Source organism: Microcaecilia unicolor, chromosome 9, assembly GCF_901765095.1.
Source record: "Microcaecilia unicolor chromosome 9, aMicUni1.1, whole genome shotgun sequence".
Lineage (NCBI taxonomy): Eukaryota > Metazoa > Chordata > Amphibia > Gymnophiona > Siphonopidae > Microcaecilia > Microcaecilia unicolor.
The window spans coordinates 217597504-217614388 of NC_044039.1; the positions used below are offsets into that span (position 1 = coordinate 217597504).

At 46.0% G+C, this 16885-nt stretch overlaps 1 protein-coding gene across 1 annotated transcript in view; it reads left to right on the forward strand.

The window, feature by feature from the left end:
• STON2 (stonin 2) overlaps positions 1 to 16885 on the forward strand; it is a 257064-nt gene that overhangs the window by 36980 nt on the left and 203199 nt on the right. The window contains exon 2 of the mRNA XM_030213724.1: positions 1625 to 1964. The gene's annotated coding sequence lies outside the window, so the exon portion shown is untranslated. The remainder of the gene's footprint in view (positions 1 to 1624; positions 1965 to 16885) is intronic.

Below are 16885 nucleotides of genomic sequence, written 5' to 3' on the forward strand. Positions count from 1 at the left end.
GATTCAGGAAACAATCCTTGAATATAAAGTTCAAATTAACATTACCACTTCCAGCTCTGCCTTTGAGAGGGTTTTGCGCACAATTTTGTAAGCACCCTATATATAGAATTGAGTTTTGCGTGTATGCCAACTGTACAAAAACGTCTCGGGTAGATGGTGCACAGCACATTTAAATCACCGCTAATGAGGCTGTTAGCTATTCTGTACCAATGCAGAGAAGTGGACAGACGACAAGAAAGTTGAGCTGTGAATGCTGGGGATTTAATGAAAGCTCTAAAAAAAAGAGTCAAAGGTCAAACTCATTCTTCTGCGGTAATATTAGTGAGGATTTCATATCCGTTTCTTCTCAGTTGCAAACATAAGAACCCACAACGTTTTTATGGCTTCATTGGAGAACATGGTTTAAAAAAAAGAAACGAACCAGAAAAAAAAAAACCCCCACAGAGCTGAGGGAACATGGTGCTGAACAAAGAGTAAAGTTCTGGACTCTTGACAAATTGGTTCCCAAACCTGGTCCTGGAGGCACCCCAGCCAGTCAGGTTTTCAGGATATCCATCATGAATATTCATCAGAGAGATCTGCATGCAGTGGAGGCAGCGCATGCAAATCTCTCTGATGAATATTCATGGTGGCTGTCCTGAAAACCTGACTGGCTGAGGTGCCTCCAGGCAGTGGCGTAGCCACAGGTGGGCCTGGCCCACCCACTTAGGGCTCAGGCCCACCCAAGAGTAGCACAGGTTTAACGGTAGCTGGTGGGGATCCCAAGCTCTGCCAGCTGAAGTCTTCCCCTGATGGTAACGAAAACATTACTCTCCACAATACCGGCATCAGCGCATGCTCAGTTTTCAGCGCATGCCTGCTGCAGACTGCCAAGGTGGAAAGAAGCGTTTTCCCACCAGCTGAGATTTTTTTTTTTGTAGTGTGGGGGAACACTTGGTGCTCATCCACTTCTTGCCTAGGCCCACCTAAAATCTGTTGTCTGGCTACGCCCCTGCCTCCAGGACCAGGTTTGGGGAACCACTGGGTTACGGTGTACCCCAGCATGTGCTAGAGTGCTATTCTGTGCATAAATATTGATTCGGGTCAATCCAATCTGGGGTTTCTCCGTTGCATGGTGGGACTTGTAATTCTACTTTTCTTACAAAGCTCTACGTGCAGTGGGGTAAAACCAGGCATGGATGAACCTGTTGAGCAAATCTGGAGCTAGCTGGCAGCCATAGTCGGCAATTATGGGTTTAACTAGCACACCGAAAGTGTCCATTTCAGCACCATGGTTAAAATGTAATGTTTTTTTTCCTGAATGGCACAGTGTGCCAGCTTTGTAAGGAGGGCTCTGGGCAACAGACTGCCTGACGAACACAGGGCAGAGCTACCAGTTACCCGGGCTCCAGGAGGGAGACTTTCTGAGCAGTCCTGGGTTTGAACTTCTATCCTAATGCAATGTGGTATTTGCAGTCCCTGATTCCACCCATTAAAATCAGTGCTGAATATATCAGGATGGGGTTGTCAGAAATCCAGGACTGACCTCAAACTCTGGAACTGGGTAACTTGGCAGCTATAGGGAGGAAGCGAGGACAATGTGGCTTTAGGAAGATAAGACTCCTCAGCTATTCTTTCCTTTCAGAGCAAAAGGGAAGAGCAGGTCCCCGAGCAGAGAGCCACTTGCAAAGCTTTGCTCACGCTGCACTCCGTTTGAATGGCAAGAGGAGTTCGGCTGGAAGCTCAGTCCCTGGGATTATTTTCCACTTTGGATCTCCACCCTCTGTACACAAGCCACTGTATGGGATAAAAACAGACTTCAGGCACTTTGACAGTCAGAATTGTCCCAGTAAAGCTGCGAAGGACTAGCTGAGGGGAAGTGTGCTTGCGAGTCACCGAATGGGTTGTGTGGAAAGCCTTGGATAACCTTCGCCCTTCAGCTGAATAATTCGTCTGGATCCACGTTTCCAGGAGCCCATCAGCAGGTAAGTTGGAATCTGGTTACATGTTTGTAGTGTGACTGTCAATACTGTTCATACAGGCAGTGGCTCTGCAAGGTTTCCGCACACACAAACACACTGTGGCTGATGACACAGGTTCAGACAACAGTGCAAGCCTCTCTCAAGTACAGCCCCTCCCCTCCCCTCCCCCCACAGTACAGTGACCATGTGGACTGGGTCACACATGAACACAAGCATGAGCTTTTTCTGCCTTTGCCTCTGCTGTTCTTCTTTCTGTTTCCTATCTTTAACTTGTAGTTCTTCTCTTATTTTTTACACTTTTTTTTTCACTTGTAAACTGCCTTGTCTTCACTGAAAGATGGTATATCAAGCACAAAATAAGCATAACATAGACACATGCACCAGAGAACAGGTACAGCACAGGCAGTAGCAATGTAAAGCTTCCATCCCTCACACACATACACACATGTACACAACAGGTAGAGGATTGTAGCAGTAACTGTCTTGTTTTCCACCTTGTTCTGGGTGGAGCAGTTTAGTCACTCAGCTGACTCAGTGCTCGGCATCAAGGGAGACTCAACTAACAACAGTGTTTGACACTGTAGGTCCTGATAAGTATGTATTGCTCAAGGTTTTTGCTGCAACATTTTACGAACTCTTCCTCTGAAATATATTCAGAGCCACTGACTTTCTAAGCGCTTGTCCAGTTGCAAAAAACTGGGATACAGTGGAGCAAAGAAGTGTCAGAGAGAACCAGCAGATGCCAAATTGTAGAGCTGAGGTTATGCACTTAGGGAGTAGAAATCCACGGGAGACCTATGTGTTACGTGGTGAGAGTCTGATATGTACAGACAGGGAGAGGGATCTTGGGGTAATAGTATCTGAGGATCTGAAGGCGACGAAACAGTGTTACAAGGCGGTGGCTGTAGTTAGAAGGTTGCTAGGCTGTATAGAGAGAGGTGTGACCAGCAGAAGAAAGGGGGTGTTGATGCCCCTGTATAAGTCGTTGGTCAGGCCCCACCTGGAGTATTGTGTTCAGTTTTGGAGGCCGTATCTTGCCAAGGATGTAAAAAGAATTGAAGCGGTGCAAAGAAAAGCTACGAGAATGGTATGGGATTTGCATTACAAGACGTATGAGGAGAGACTTGCTGACCTGAACATGTATACTTTGGAGGAAAGGAGAAACAGGGGTGATATGATACACATGTTCAAATATCTGAAAGGTATTAATCCGCAAATGAACCTTTTCCGGAGATGCGAAGGCGGTAGAACTAGAGGACATAAAATGAGATTGAAGGGGGGCAGACTCAAGAAAAATGTCAGGAAGTATTTTTTCACGGAGAGAGTGGTGGATGCTTGCAATGCCCTCCCGCGGGAGGTGGAGAAGATGAAAACGGTAACGGAATTTTAAAAATGCGTGGGATAAACATAAAGGAATCCTGTTCAGAAGGAATGGATCCTCAGAAGCTTAACCAAGATTGGGTAGCAGAGCCGGTGATGGGAGGCGGGGCTGGTGGTTGGGAGGTGGGGCTAGTGCTGGGCAGACTTCTATGGTCTGTGCCATGAAAATGGCAGATACTAATCAAGTCTGAAAACCAAAACGTGGCTAGTTTAAAAAAACTAAATACCAGTCCCCTGTAGATTCAAACAAGTATCTCATTCAAAGTTGGGTCCGGTGATTGGTACTATTGAAGCAAAGATCTTCACATTCTTTTGGAGTTTTCTACTACTCAAACATATAGAAAAACAGTGTCTTAACCATTCTCATATTCTCATGTTTTTCAAAGGCAACCTCAGCGGCGCTCATTACCAGAAATTTAGATTTGGCAATGTAACTAGCGCCCACTTCTTCATTGGTTCAGCCAATTTATTTCCTTTTAAATTTCAAACTCTTTTTATATTTTTATATTTTTATCAAACTCTTTTTATATTTTTATCAGTTTAGTTACTTATCTTTAGTGATCAGACCAAAGGGTTCAACTGCCCGACATGCATGTTTCGCTCTGCATCGAGCTGTGTCAAGGGCTATCCCCTACAGTCTCTCCCAGCGCTGGGAGAGACTATAGGGGCTGAACCTATGAAGGGGCTGAACCAATGAAGAAGTGGGCGCTAGTTACATTGCCAAATCTAAATTTCTGGTAATGAGCGCCGCTGAGGTTGCCTTTGAAAAACATGAGAATATGAGAATGGTTAAGACACTGTTTTTCTATATGTTTGAGTAGTAGAAAACTCCAAAAGAATGTGAAGATCTTTGCTTCAATAGTACCAATCACCGGACCCAACTTTGAATGAGATACTAATCAAGGTCAGGTATACACAAAAAGTAGCACATATGAGTTTATCTTGTTGGGCAGACTGGATGGACTGTGCAGGTCTTTTTCTGCCGTCATCTACTATGTTACTATTTGCGACTTGTTATGGGTTTGGAAGGTGAGGTGGAGTCTTAATATCTCACCCAAACCTTGACCCTCTCAGCAGTACCCCACTAGAGATCCACAAAACTGCTTGTCTTCCTCAGGGGTCTCCAGCGTGAATACCAGCCCAGTCATCTCTGCCTGGTGCCTGAGATTTCAGCCTCTCTGGCTGCAAAACCCTGGCTCTGTGACCCAGGTCACAGAGCTTAGTGGATGTTGGGGGTGGGGGAGATCACGTCATGCTATTGTGATGCTGCTTCATAATGAAGACTGAAGGTACAGTGGCTCTTTTGTGATCCCATTCCTCTAAGAAATGCCAGGGTTGTAATAACCTATGGGAGCCGATAGTCAGCTGCTTGAGCTCGGCATTTTGCTAACTGCTGCCGGGGTTATACCTGGAAATTTAATGACAAGTCATATTCAGGGTCTAGCACTGAATTTCCAGATTTATGGAGCAAGCAAAACCATAGCCGGTTAATTGCAATATTTAGAACTTTACTGGCTATGGCAAACCGCGTAGAGAAAGGACCGACTTTTATGCAGTTACTTTGGCTGGTTAAGTTTTGAGTTGGGCACTAACTCACTTTTAATGTTGACCGTATTGCATTTTGTGCTTTGCTCAGAAGCTGATGATTACAGACTCGGGGAGGGGGGGGGGGGGGGCAGTTCAGCAATGAGCCACCAGGGCTTTTCCAGTCAAATCTGTAAAAATATGAAAGTGCAAAACCCCTAAGAAAGAAACTACACTGGCTCCCACTTGCACGATTGTTCATAAAATCATTTACGGAGATGCCCCGACCTACATGCTAGACCTCGTCGACCTACCTCCCAGAAATGCTAAGAAATCTTCCCGCACCTTTCTTAACCTACACTTCCCCCAGCTGTAAAGGTCTAAAATATAAACTAACACACGCGACCAGCTTTTCTTATATGAGTACGCAGCTATGGAACTCACTTCCAACTCACCTGAGAAAGATCAACGAATTAACTGACTTCCGCAAAGCCTTGAAGACTTACCTCTTTAACAAAGCCTACCACGAGAACCCTTAACTAACTATAACTTAACACCTATCCAACTTTATTTAGAATGTATCCTTCTACAAACGCTTGAACAAATCCTCTTGACTTCTTTAACTTCTTTGTAACACCAATTGTATGATGTAACCTGGCATGGCGAAGCCATAACAGGTCGCTGTAAGCCACATTGAGCCTGCAAATAGGTGGGAAAATGTGGGATACAAGTGCAATAAATAAAACCGCATGTATTTCAGAGATGCTTCAAGAAAAGCAGTGCAGTGGCTCTTAATGACAATAGGCAGGAAACAAGGGCAATAGGGTTTGAAAAGCCTGCTGGTTCTTCCTAACATTAAGTGTTTGCGTCATAAAGATAAAATATCTTAGTGGGGGCATAAAATGTAAATGTCCAGGTCCACAGCAACACTGTTCAAGTGCATAAAATCAGCTACTATAAGAACAAAATAAAGAGGGCCAGTCCCGGGATATTAATCTGCAGTGACAGGCAGGAGTTTTGGAAAGCAGCAGGTTTTGCAGTTGCGCTAAAGGCTCTTCTTACAGGCTTCAAAGTCCTCTGAAGGATCAGAATGGAAGGCTGCAGGGAAAATGTTCACTTTTTTTTTCTCTTCTGAATCTGAATTTCCATGAAATGAAAAAGGAAAGGCGGATTTGGAGTAGGCCCAGCCCTAGGGGAATCCTTCCCCTTAACTCCATCTCCTGCAGAGAGGGGGAGGGAATCCCAAGGAGTGACTGCACCTTTTTTCTCACTCCCCTCCCTTGGCTGCACATCCTCTTCCTCGCTTCAAGAGAAATGGGGTGGGGCACACAGGCAGCAAGAGGGATTCCTCTGGGGCCCTGCAATCTGTTAGCCTTTGGGGTGTCTGACTTGTGTAGCTAATTAGCCAGGGCCCCAAGCTGAAGCCCTGGTCAAGAGGTTGCTGATGACCCTCTCCCCCCCCCCCCATTTTGTTTACATTTGTACCCCGCGCTTTCCCACTCATGGCAGGCTTAATACTGCTTACATGGGGCAATGGAGGGTTAAGTGACTTGCCCAGAGTCACAAGGAGCTGCCTGTGCCAGGAATCCAACTCAGTTCCTCAGGACCAAAGTCCACCACCCTAACCACTAGGCCACTCCTCCACTGTTGCTACTATTGGAGATTCTACATGGAATGCTGCTATTCCACTAGCAACATTCCATGTAGAAGTCGGCCCTTGCAGATCACCAATGTGGCCGCGCAGGCTTCTTGCTTCTTGCTTCTTGCAGGACGTCAGACTCACAGAAACAGAAGCCTGCGCAGCCTTCTACATGGAATGTTGCTAGTGGAATAGCAACATTCCATGTAGAATCTCCAATAGTAGCAACATTCCATGTAGAATCTCCAATAGTAGCAACATTCCATGTAGAATCTCCAATAGTATCTATTTTATTTTTGTTACATTTGTACCCTGCGCTTTCCCACTCTTGGCAGGCTCAATGCGGCTTACATGGGGCAAATAGATTGTAAGCTCTGTCGAGCAGGGACAGTAATGGAGGGTTAAGTGACTTGCCCAGAGTCACAAGGAGCTGCCTGTGCCTGAAGTGGGAATCAAACTCAGTTCCCCAGGACCAAAGTCCACCACCCTAACCACTAGGCCACTCCTCCACTCCTTCATGTCTGCAGGCTGAAGTTCACAGCCAGGCCAAACCTGCTGCTTCTTGTTGCCTACTGCAGAGCACGGGAGACGCAGGCATGCATGGAGGAGTCAGGGCTGAGTCTGCACCTAGTTTCTGCACTGAAGGCAGGAGGCTTAAGAACATCATGCTGGTAGGAGGAAGGAAGCATCTCTCTGTAGTGGATAGGAAATGGGGAGAAATGGAAGAAGCACTGGACAATGTGGAGAAAGGGGTATGAGATACTTGGAATGCTCTCCCGCTGGAGGTGGTGGAGATGAAAACGGTAATGGAATTCAAAAATGCGTGGAATAAACATAAAGGAATCCTGTTCAGAAGGAAGGGATCCTCAGAAGCTTAGCAGAGATTGGGTGGCAGGGCTAGTGGTTGGGAGGCAGGGCTAGTGGTTGGGAGGAGGGGCTAGTACTGGGCAGACTTCTACGGTCTGTGCCCTGAAAATGGTAGATACAAATCAAGGTCAGGTATGCTAAGTCCCTAAGAGAGAGGCTGCATTGGCTTCCAGTTAAAGAGCGTACTGTGTTCAAGGTATGCACTCTGGTTCATAAGGTTATTCGTGGAAATGCTCCGGCCTACATGTCAGACCTTATTGATCTCCCACCCAGAAACGCTAAAAGATCAGCACGCACATTCCTGGGACTTCACTTCCAAAGTTGTAAAGGTCTAAAATACGAACTAGTACATGCATCTAGCTTTTCCTACGTTGGCATACAGATGTGGAATGCATTGCCACTTGATCTGAAGACTATCCACAACCTAATCAACTTTCGAAAATCAGTAAAGACTTACTTTTTCAACAAGACTTACCATAACAATCAATAATAGGATTTCTAACATACCGCTAGTCACTTGACATTCTGACTGTTTTCTTGTTTACTGAATTGATTATATCCACTATGTTACACTTGTTCTATATGTAATTAATTGTGTATCTACTCTTGAGTGACGCTTGACATGATGTAATATTGTAAGCCACATTGAGCCTGCAAATAGGTGGGAAAATGTGGGATACAAATGCAACAAATAAATATAAAGTGGCACATAGGAGTTTATCTTGTTGGGCAGACCGGATGAACTATACAGGTCTTTCTCTGCCGTCACCTACTATGTTACTATCCACCTTATTTTCGAAAGAGAAAAACGTCTATAGTGCGACCTAAATCGGGAGATAGACGTTTATCTCACAAAGGCGCCCAAATCGGTATAATCAAAAGCCGATTTTGGGCGTTTCCAACTGCACTCCGTCACGGAAACGAATAAAGTTGACGGGGGGGGGGGGGGGGGGTGTCGGAGGCGTGGTGGAGGCGGACCTGGGGCGTGGTTATCAGCCGAGGAGAGATGGGCGTCTTTAGCTGATAATCGAAAAAAAAAAGGGGTTTGACCGCGATATTGGGTCACTTTTTTTGGACCCTTTTTTTTCACGAACAAGTCCCAAAAAAGTGCCCCAACTGCCCAGATGACCACTGGAGGGAATCGGGGATGACCTCCCCGGACTCCCCCAGTGGTCACTAACCCCCTCCCACCAAAAAAAAACCCACTTTACAAACTTTATTTCCAGCCTGTATGCCACCCTCAAATGCCGTACCCACCTCCATGATAGCAGAATGTGTTCGATCCTCTCACAGCCTTTCCCTGGGTCAGATGTGGCTCTCGGGTGCAGTACAGGGTCACATCAGCATTGCATTGTGGTGGGTGTAGGGTATTGGGCTCCGTGATTTCATTAGCTTGTGTTACAGTCTCACGATGTTGGTAGTTGGTAGGCTCTTCTCCCATGCTGCTTTTCCCCCTGCCTCCTGGGTCAGAGTGTGCCCTGTTGTGTTTCCTGTTGCAGTCCATGCGGTAGTGGCCATTTTTGTAAGCCAGTTTTAGTTCCATTTCCTGTGTTAGCCACGTTACAGAACTTAGTTCTTACCTTGAATGTGGCTGAAAGAGGGCATTGTACACCATTCTGCCAGCTCTGACCTACTGCTCATCTCAGTACCAGGGAGACTCGTTGCCAGTGGGGCACAACCTCTGATCTGCAGTTAACTGTGAGTAAAGGCGGTTATTCAGCTAAGACCTGTCGCTTCTTCCTCTATAATATTAGCAAAATTCGCCCCTTCCTCTCTGAACAGACCACCCGCACCCTCGTCCACTCACTCGTTACCTCTCGTCTTGACTATTGCAACCTTCTCCTCGCTGGCCTCCCGCTTAGCCACCTATCCCCCCTTCAATCTGTCCAAAATTCCGCCGCACGTCTTATCTACCGCGTGAACCGATACTCTCATATCACCCCCCTCCTTAAGTCGCTTCACTGGCTCCCAATCCACTACCGTATACAGTTCAAGCTTCTTCTATTGACCTTCAAGTGCACTCAATCTGCTGCCCCCCATTACCTCTCTACCCTCCTCTCCCCGTATGTTCCCACCCGTAACCTCCGCTCTCAGGACAAATCACTCCTATCTGTACCCTTCTCCACCACCGCTAACTCCAGACTCCGCCCCTTCTGCCTCGCAGCACCTTATGCCTGGAACAGACTTCCTGAGCCCATACGCCATGCGCCCTCCCTGCCCATCTTCAAGTCCTTACTCAAGGCCCATCTCTTCTCCCTTGCTTTTGGCGCCTAACCACCTTCCCCATTCCTGTTACCTACACTGACTGCGTAGTCTATTACCGTTAGATTGTAAGCTCTCTTGAGCAGGGACTGTCCCTCCCCGTGTTTAAACTTGTACAGCGCTGCGTAACCCTGGCAGCGCTATAGAAATGCTAAGTAGTAGTAGTAGTAGTAGTATTCCAATAAAGGACGTTTTCGGAGAGATTAGTCTTCAGGTGTCAACTGGTGTGCCAATGTTATATAGCAGCAACCAGTCCTAGAGGCCTGCATGTATGCAGGTCCCTGGAGCACTTTTAGTGGGTACCGCAGTGCACTTCAGCCAGGTGGCCCCAGGCCCATCCCCCCTACCTGTAACACTTGTGCTGGTAAATGGGAGGCCTCCAAAACCCACTCTACCCACATGTAGGTGCCCCCTTCACCCCTAAGAGCTATGGTAGTGTTGTACATTTGTGGGTAGTGGGTTTTGGGGGAGAGGGGTTGGGTGTTCAGCACCCTTGGTAAGGGAGCTATGCATGTGGGAGCTTTTTCTGAAGTCCACCGCACTGACCTAGGGTGCCCAGTTGGTGTCCTGGCATATCAGGGGGTCGAGTGTACTACCAATCCTGGCCCCTCCCACGACCACATGGCTCGGATTAGGACGTTTTTGAGCTGGGCGTTTTTAGTTTCCATTATCGCTAAAAAAAACAAACACCCAGCTCAAAAACGTCCATTTTTCTGAAAATACGGTTCGGCCCGCCCCTTCACGGACCCGTTCTCGGAGATAAACGCCCATGGAGATAGGCGTTTCCGTTCGATTATGCCCCTCCACGTATGTTACTATGTTACTATATTGGATTAAAGGATACTAGTCCAGAGCAGAGAGTGGGGGGAAGAGGAGAGGTTCTGGGCACAGGCATGGGGAGAATGGGGGGAGAGAGAGAGAGAGACCTGGGTATACTGTGCTGGAGTTATTGCTAGTGCTGAAGGAGGGGCCACAAAGGGGAGCGTGTCAGTTTCACACAGAGCTAGGCCTGGTGACAGGACCGTGCATAAAGTTCCCAGGTCACAATTTAAATGATCCCTGAACCTTTGGTCATCAGGGAGTAAATATTCACCAGTGGTGGTGAGCATTTTGCTGACCGCTGCTGGTGTTATTCCCAGATATTCAGCGTTGGGCCATGTCTGGCCTTCGGCACTGAATATCCGATTTAACCAGTCAGCGGCCGTTTCTGGCTGGTGAAATTGTTTTCAGTATTGACCAGTTAGACTCGTTAACCAGTCAGCGGCCGTTTCTGGCTGGTTAAATTGTTTTCAATATTGACCAGTTAGACTCATTAACCAGTCAGTGGCTGCCACGATACTAAGGAGCCTCTAATTTAGTGCATGAGGAATTTCTTTTGAGGGGTTCTTCATGAAAGCGTGGAACCACTCAGTGGCATGTTTATAAACTGTGACCACTTTAGAGAGATGGCCTTGTTGCTGCCTTTGGGAGCGAGAATACATTCTTCCTTCCTGATTTCAGTGGACTTTTTATTTCCCAGTGTCTGTAAAAACAAAATGAAAAGGCAAAGTGTATCCTGGTGTTGACAGATTAAGGAGGAATTTAGTTTCAAGGACCAGATACACTGTTTTGTTTTTCTCGGTTTCCTGTGCTGTGCAGCTCACATATCCCAAGCTTCTTTTTCACTTCTATCCACTTTCCTGTCTATTTTGTATTTCCTTTCCTTTTTCTAACTCTTGTTTTGATTATTGTACACCACCGAGAGCTGCCTGTTCGTCATGGCAGTATAGCAAATTCTAACAAACCATACACCATAATGTAACTGGGGGCTAGAGGAAGCCATTGTTTTCATTATCCTTTTACATGTGCAGAGGCGGGGCTAGTGGTTGGGAGGAGGGGCTAGTGCTGGGCAGACTTCTACGATCTGTGCCCTGAAAATGGCAGGGACAAATCAAGGTCAGGTTTACTCATAAAGTAGCACATATGAGTTTATCATGTTGGGCAGACTGGATGGACCGTACAGGTCTTTCTCTGCCGTCATCTACTATGTTACTATGTTACATGTAGGGTTAGATGCACTGAAGGGTTTCTCCTCCCATTTTGTGCCTATCAGGAAAATATATAGTTCATAGGCTCCTTGGTTAAGCCAGCAGGGGCCACAGGCCCATCTCCCCATGATGCCTCATCCTAGAAATATTTTCTCATAAAATGTACTTCAGCTTAGAAAAGCAATAACCATGGCTGGAGGGGTGGCCTAGTGGTTAGAGCACAAGTCTTGCAATCCAGAGGTGGCTGGGTTCAAATCCCACTGCTGTTCCTTGTGATCTTGGGCAAGTCACTTAACCCTCCATTGCCTCAGGTACAAACTTAGATTATGAGCCCTCCTGGGACAGAGAAATATCCAGAGTACCTGAATGTAACTCACCTTGAGCTACTACTGAAAAAGGTGTGAGCAAAATCAGTCTGCACAAAACTTTTTTTATATTTTGCTTGCAAAATGCCGATTCCTGGGCCAATGTAGACGTCGACCCACATGTGAGAACAAGCAGCCTGCTTGTCCTCGGAGAAAGACCTGAACAGTCCATCCAGTCTGCCCAACAAGATAAACTCATTTTACATGGTATGTAATATTTTATATGTATATCCGAGTTTGATTTGTCCCTGCCTTTCTCCAAATACTAGCGTCACCACCCAATGTCTGCTAAGATTCCATAGATCCATTCCTTCTAAACAGGATTCCTTTGTGTTTATCCCACGCATGTTTGAATTCCATTACCGTTTTCATCTCCACCATCTCCTGCGGGAGGGCATTCCATGTATCCACCACCCTCTCCGTGAAAAAATAGTTCCTGACATTACTTCTGAGTCTGTTCCCCTTCAACCTCAATTCATGTCCTCTAGTTCTACCACCTTCCTGTCTCCGGAAAAGGTTTGAATGCGGATTAATACCTTTCAAATATTTGAACGTCTGTATCAGAGGCGCCTGTTTCTCCTTTCCTCCAAGGTATACATATTCAGGTTGGCAACTCTCTCCTCGTATGGTTTGCAATGCAAATCCCATACCATTTTCGTAGCTTTTCTTTGCACCGCTTCCAGTCTTTTTACATCTTTAGCCAGATACAGCCTCCAAAACTGAACACAATACTCCAAGTGGGGCCTCACCAATGACTTGTAGAGGGGCTGAATTAAACCCACATAAATGTTTAGGTCTTTTTACACCTCTCCAAATCGTCATATACCAGTTACCCACAATTTATAAAGATAAAAGACCAAGGCTGCCACTTATGAGAAAAGCAATGTATTTACTTACCAAGTATTGATACAATTAATATTTTCTCATGGGAGGATAGAACTGCTGCATACCTATGTTCTCTGTGTTTATCACTCCAGCATACTGAACTGAAACATCTATTTTTATACACTTGTATTTAACAATGATTTACAAGGCTTCAGCAAGTTATCTTACTCGGGATCATCTGGTCTTTTTTCAAAACTATCTGGTTTCCCTCACCTGCTAAACCACATTCTCATGTTTGTTTATACTTCCTCCTTTCCCAGGCCTGTTTGCCCGTAAGGATATCATATCAGATCATAAGTTCCTGGGCCTCACGGTTTATGGCCTTTGCCCTTTGACTCTACTCCAGGGTGCATAACTGTGTTTATTATCTACAGGGCATCAACACCTCCTTTCTTCTGCTGGTTATACCCCTCTCTATGCAGCCTAGTATCCTTCTAGCCATGGCCGTCGCCTTGTCACATTGTTTCTTCACCTTCATATCCTCCGACACCAACACCCCAAGGTCTCTCTCCGGAGTCGAGCTTACTAATCTCTCCCATCCTATTCGGTATCTCTCTTTTGGGTTTCTAGATTGTACCTGTCACTCCATGCAGGTTACACCCCTCTATGTCATTTATGTTGCTTTGATCTCTTTCTCTTGCTAGATGTGAGCCTCCATACTTATCCCACACCTTTTGAATTCTGTTACGGTTTTTGCGCCAACCACTTCCACTGGGTGGAGGTTCCAGGCATCAACCACCCTTTCAGTGAGAAAAGTATTTCATGATGTTGCTATTAAGCTTACCTCCTTGAAGTTTTATTTCCTGTCCTCTAGTTGTATAGCTTCCCCATCTTTGAAAATAATTTATCTGCTCATTTAGGGGTCTTTGTACTAAGCAGCAGCAAAAAGTGGCCTGTGGTAGCGTGAGTGCATCTTTTGGGCGTTTGCTGGGCCAGTTTTTACCGCGTCTGGAGAAAAAGGGCTTTTTTTTCAATGGGCTGGGAAAACGGCCTGCGGTAAAATTGAAACTAGCATGGGCCTATTTACAGCCAGAGCCCTTAACGCCACCCATTGATCTAGTGGTAAGGGTTCACACATGGGCAGTGACTGGTCGGTGTGCACCAACTGCTGATTAATGGCAGAAATGCTGCGCATGGTAGGAAACAAAAAAATAATTGATTCCGGCGGTATGGCATGTGTAGGGTTACCATATTTTGTCCCCCAGAAAGGAGGGCACATGCCCCGCCCCCACCACACACCCTGCTCCGCCCCTTTCACACCCACCTGCCCCCCCTTTCATGCCCTCGCTCCACCCCGTCACATTTTCCCCTCCCCCTGTCACACACCCCGTCACCCCCCCTCCCAGTCACCCTCCTCCCCTTACCTTACTACTGCCCTGGTGGTCTAGTAATCTCTTTGGGGCAGGAAAAAGCCCCCTCTTTCCTGCCCAGAGCGCTGCCCTGCATGCATACTTCCTATTGCTGATCTCGGCACCGATTCAAAATGGCCAACGAGAGTTGAAGTCTCGCGAGGTCGCTTCAACTCTCGGCGGCAATTTTGAATCGGCGCTGAGATCAGCAACAGGAAGTATGCATGCAGGGCAGCGCGCCGGGCAGGAAAAAGGGGGCTCTTTCCTGTCCCGAAGGCGGAAGAGGTCACTAGACCACCAGGGCAGTAGTAAGTAAGGGGAGGGGAGGCTAGCAGTCTGCCCGTTTGTCCGGATTTCTGGACAAACGGGCAGATTGGCAAAACCCGCCCAGTTGCCCGGACATGTCCTCAAAAAGAGGACATGTCCAGGTAAATCCGGACATATGGTAACCCTAGGCATGTGCCAAATCTGAAATTACCAGCAGGGGGCACGCTAGCCTGGCAGTAGTCTCGTTTTGGCGCACGCTGCATGTGCATAGAACCTACCGTGCCTTTGTAAAAGTTTCAAGTATTTAAACATCGGTATCATATCACTCGTGTCTTTCTTCTCTTCTAGAGTCTACATAGTGGAGGAGTGGCCTAGTGGTTAGGGTGGTGGACTTTGGTCCTGAGGAACTGAGTTCAATTCCTGGCACAGGCAGCTCCTTGTGACTCTGGGCAAGTCACTTAACCCTCCATTGCCTGCCGCATTGAGCCTGCCATGAGTGGGAAAGCACAGGGTACAAATGTAACAAAAAAAAAAAATATTAAAGTCTCCACGTCTCTTCTGATACAGACCTCGTACCATTTTAATAGCTTTCCTCTGAACCAATTCAAGTCTCTTTTTTTATATCTTTTGCAAAATATGACTTCCAAAACTGAATGCAATACTCCAAGTGGGGCCTCGCCGACAACTTGTTTGGGGTATTATCCCCCTTCTCTTTTCTGTTGTTTATGCCTCTCTTTACGCAAAAAATTAAAGCAGTTCATCTGTTGATCTTCACAGACATAAGCAAAATCCCCTTAAAAAAACAAAAACAAAACTCAGAAAAAATTACAACAAAAAAAGACTGGTGATTCCTTCTTCTGTACTTTTCTCCTCTTGGAACTGTAATTCCTCTTTTCTTCTGCAATTCTTGTTGAGTCCTCCTTTAGGACTTCTTTCCTCTCCTATTCCTAGGACTCCCCTCCCCTCCCCCCCCCAAACAAATGCACACTTTTTCTGTCCTAAGAAACAAGATGGCAAGCGATCCGCAAAATCCAACGTGGAGACAAACAAAGCAGATCAATCAGTGATATGGTTTTGAACCATATCACTGATTGATCTGCTTTGTTTGTCTCCACTTTTTCTGTCCACCAGTTCTTTAACTGGCAGCTCCACTTGACACTGAATGGATTTAAATGATACATTGTCGGATGTCCAGTGGTCGCGTCTTTGGTCGACCGGCCCCCGGGCATCATTGTCGGCTGCAATAACTCAATCCCTCTTCTTCATGTATCACAGGGTCCACTGGACACCTAGAAAGAGTAAACTGTCTGGGTCCTCTAGTTGTGATTTGTGTTGGTCCTGTAAAAACAAAACTGGAACCCTCACACACCTACTGTTGGAATGTCCACCTCTTGTAACATTGTGGTCAGATGTTTGGGAAAAATTGGAAAAGATTTTTGGTTTCCAAGAATCTTTTTTACCTAAATATGTGATATGGAAATCTGTTTGTATCTCATTTCTCTACACGGACAATGATAAGTTATTGTATGACTTTTTGGTTTCAGTTGCGCTGAAACTGGTCATTTCGCACTGGAAGGATAATTCCCATGTGAATGTGGTGGTGTGGTGGAACTGGATTTAAATGATACATTGTCAGATGTCCAGTGGTCACGTCTTTGGTCGACCGGTCCCCGGGCATCATTGTCGGCTGCAATAACTCAATCCCTCTTCTTCATGTATCACAGGGCCCTCTGGACACCTAGAAAGAGTAAACTGTCTGGGTCCTCTAGTTGTGATTTGTGTTGGTCCTGTAAAAACAAAACTGGAACTCTCACACCTCTACTGTTGGAATGTCCACCTCTTGTAACATTTTGGTCAGATGTTTGGGAAAAATTGGAAAAGATTTTTGGTTTCCAAGAATCTTTTTTTACCTAAATATGTGATATGGAAATCTGTTTGTATATCATTTCTCTACACGGACAATGATAAGTTATTGTATGACTTTTTGGTTTCAGTTGCGCTGAAACTGGTCATTTCGCACTGGAAGGATAATTCCCATGTGAATGTGGTGGTGTGGTGGAATTGGATTCTGCTTTATAAAAAATATGAGCAATCTGCAGTACTCTCCCTGTCTGGACACAAATCAGCTATCCGCAAATGGAAGTCTTTAGACCTTTTTCTATCCAATAAGGACTAATTTTAGGGTTAGAACTCAGCACTCTGTACCATATTGTGTGTTTTGTTCTGTTCTGTTGCATTTTCTGTGGTGTATTGTTATGATTTAATAAACTTAATATAAAAAAAAAAAAGAAAAATACTTCTCACTTTCTCCAGTGAACCCAGGAGTACTCCTATCTGGCTGTCTCCCAAAACTGTCATT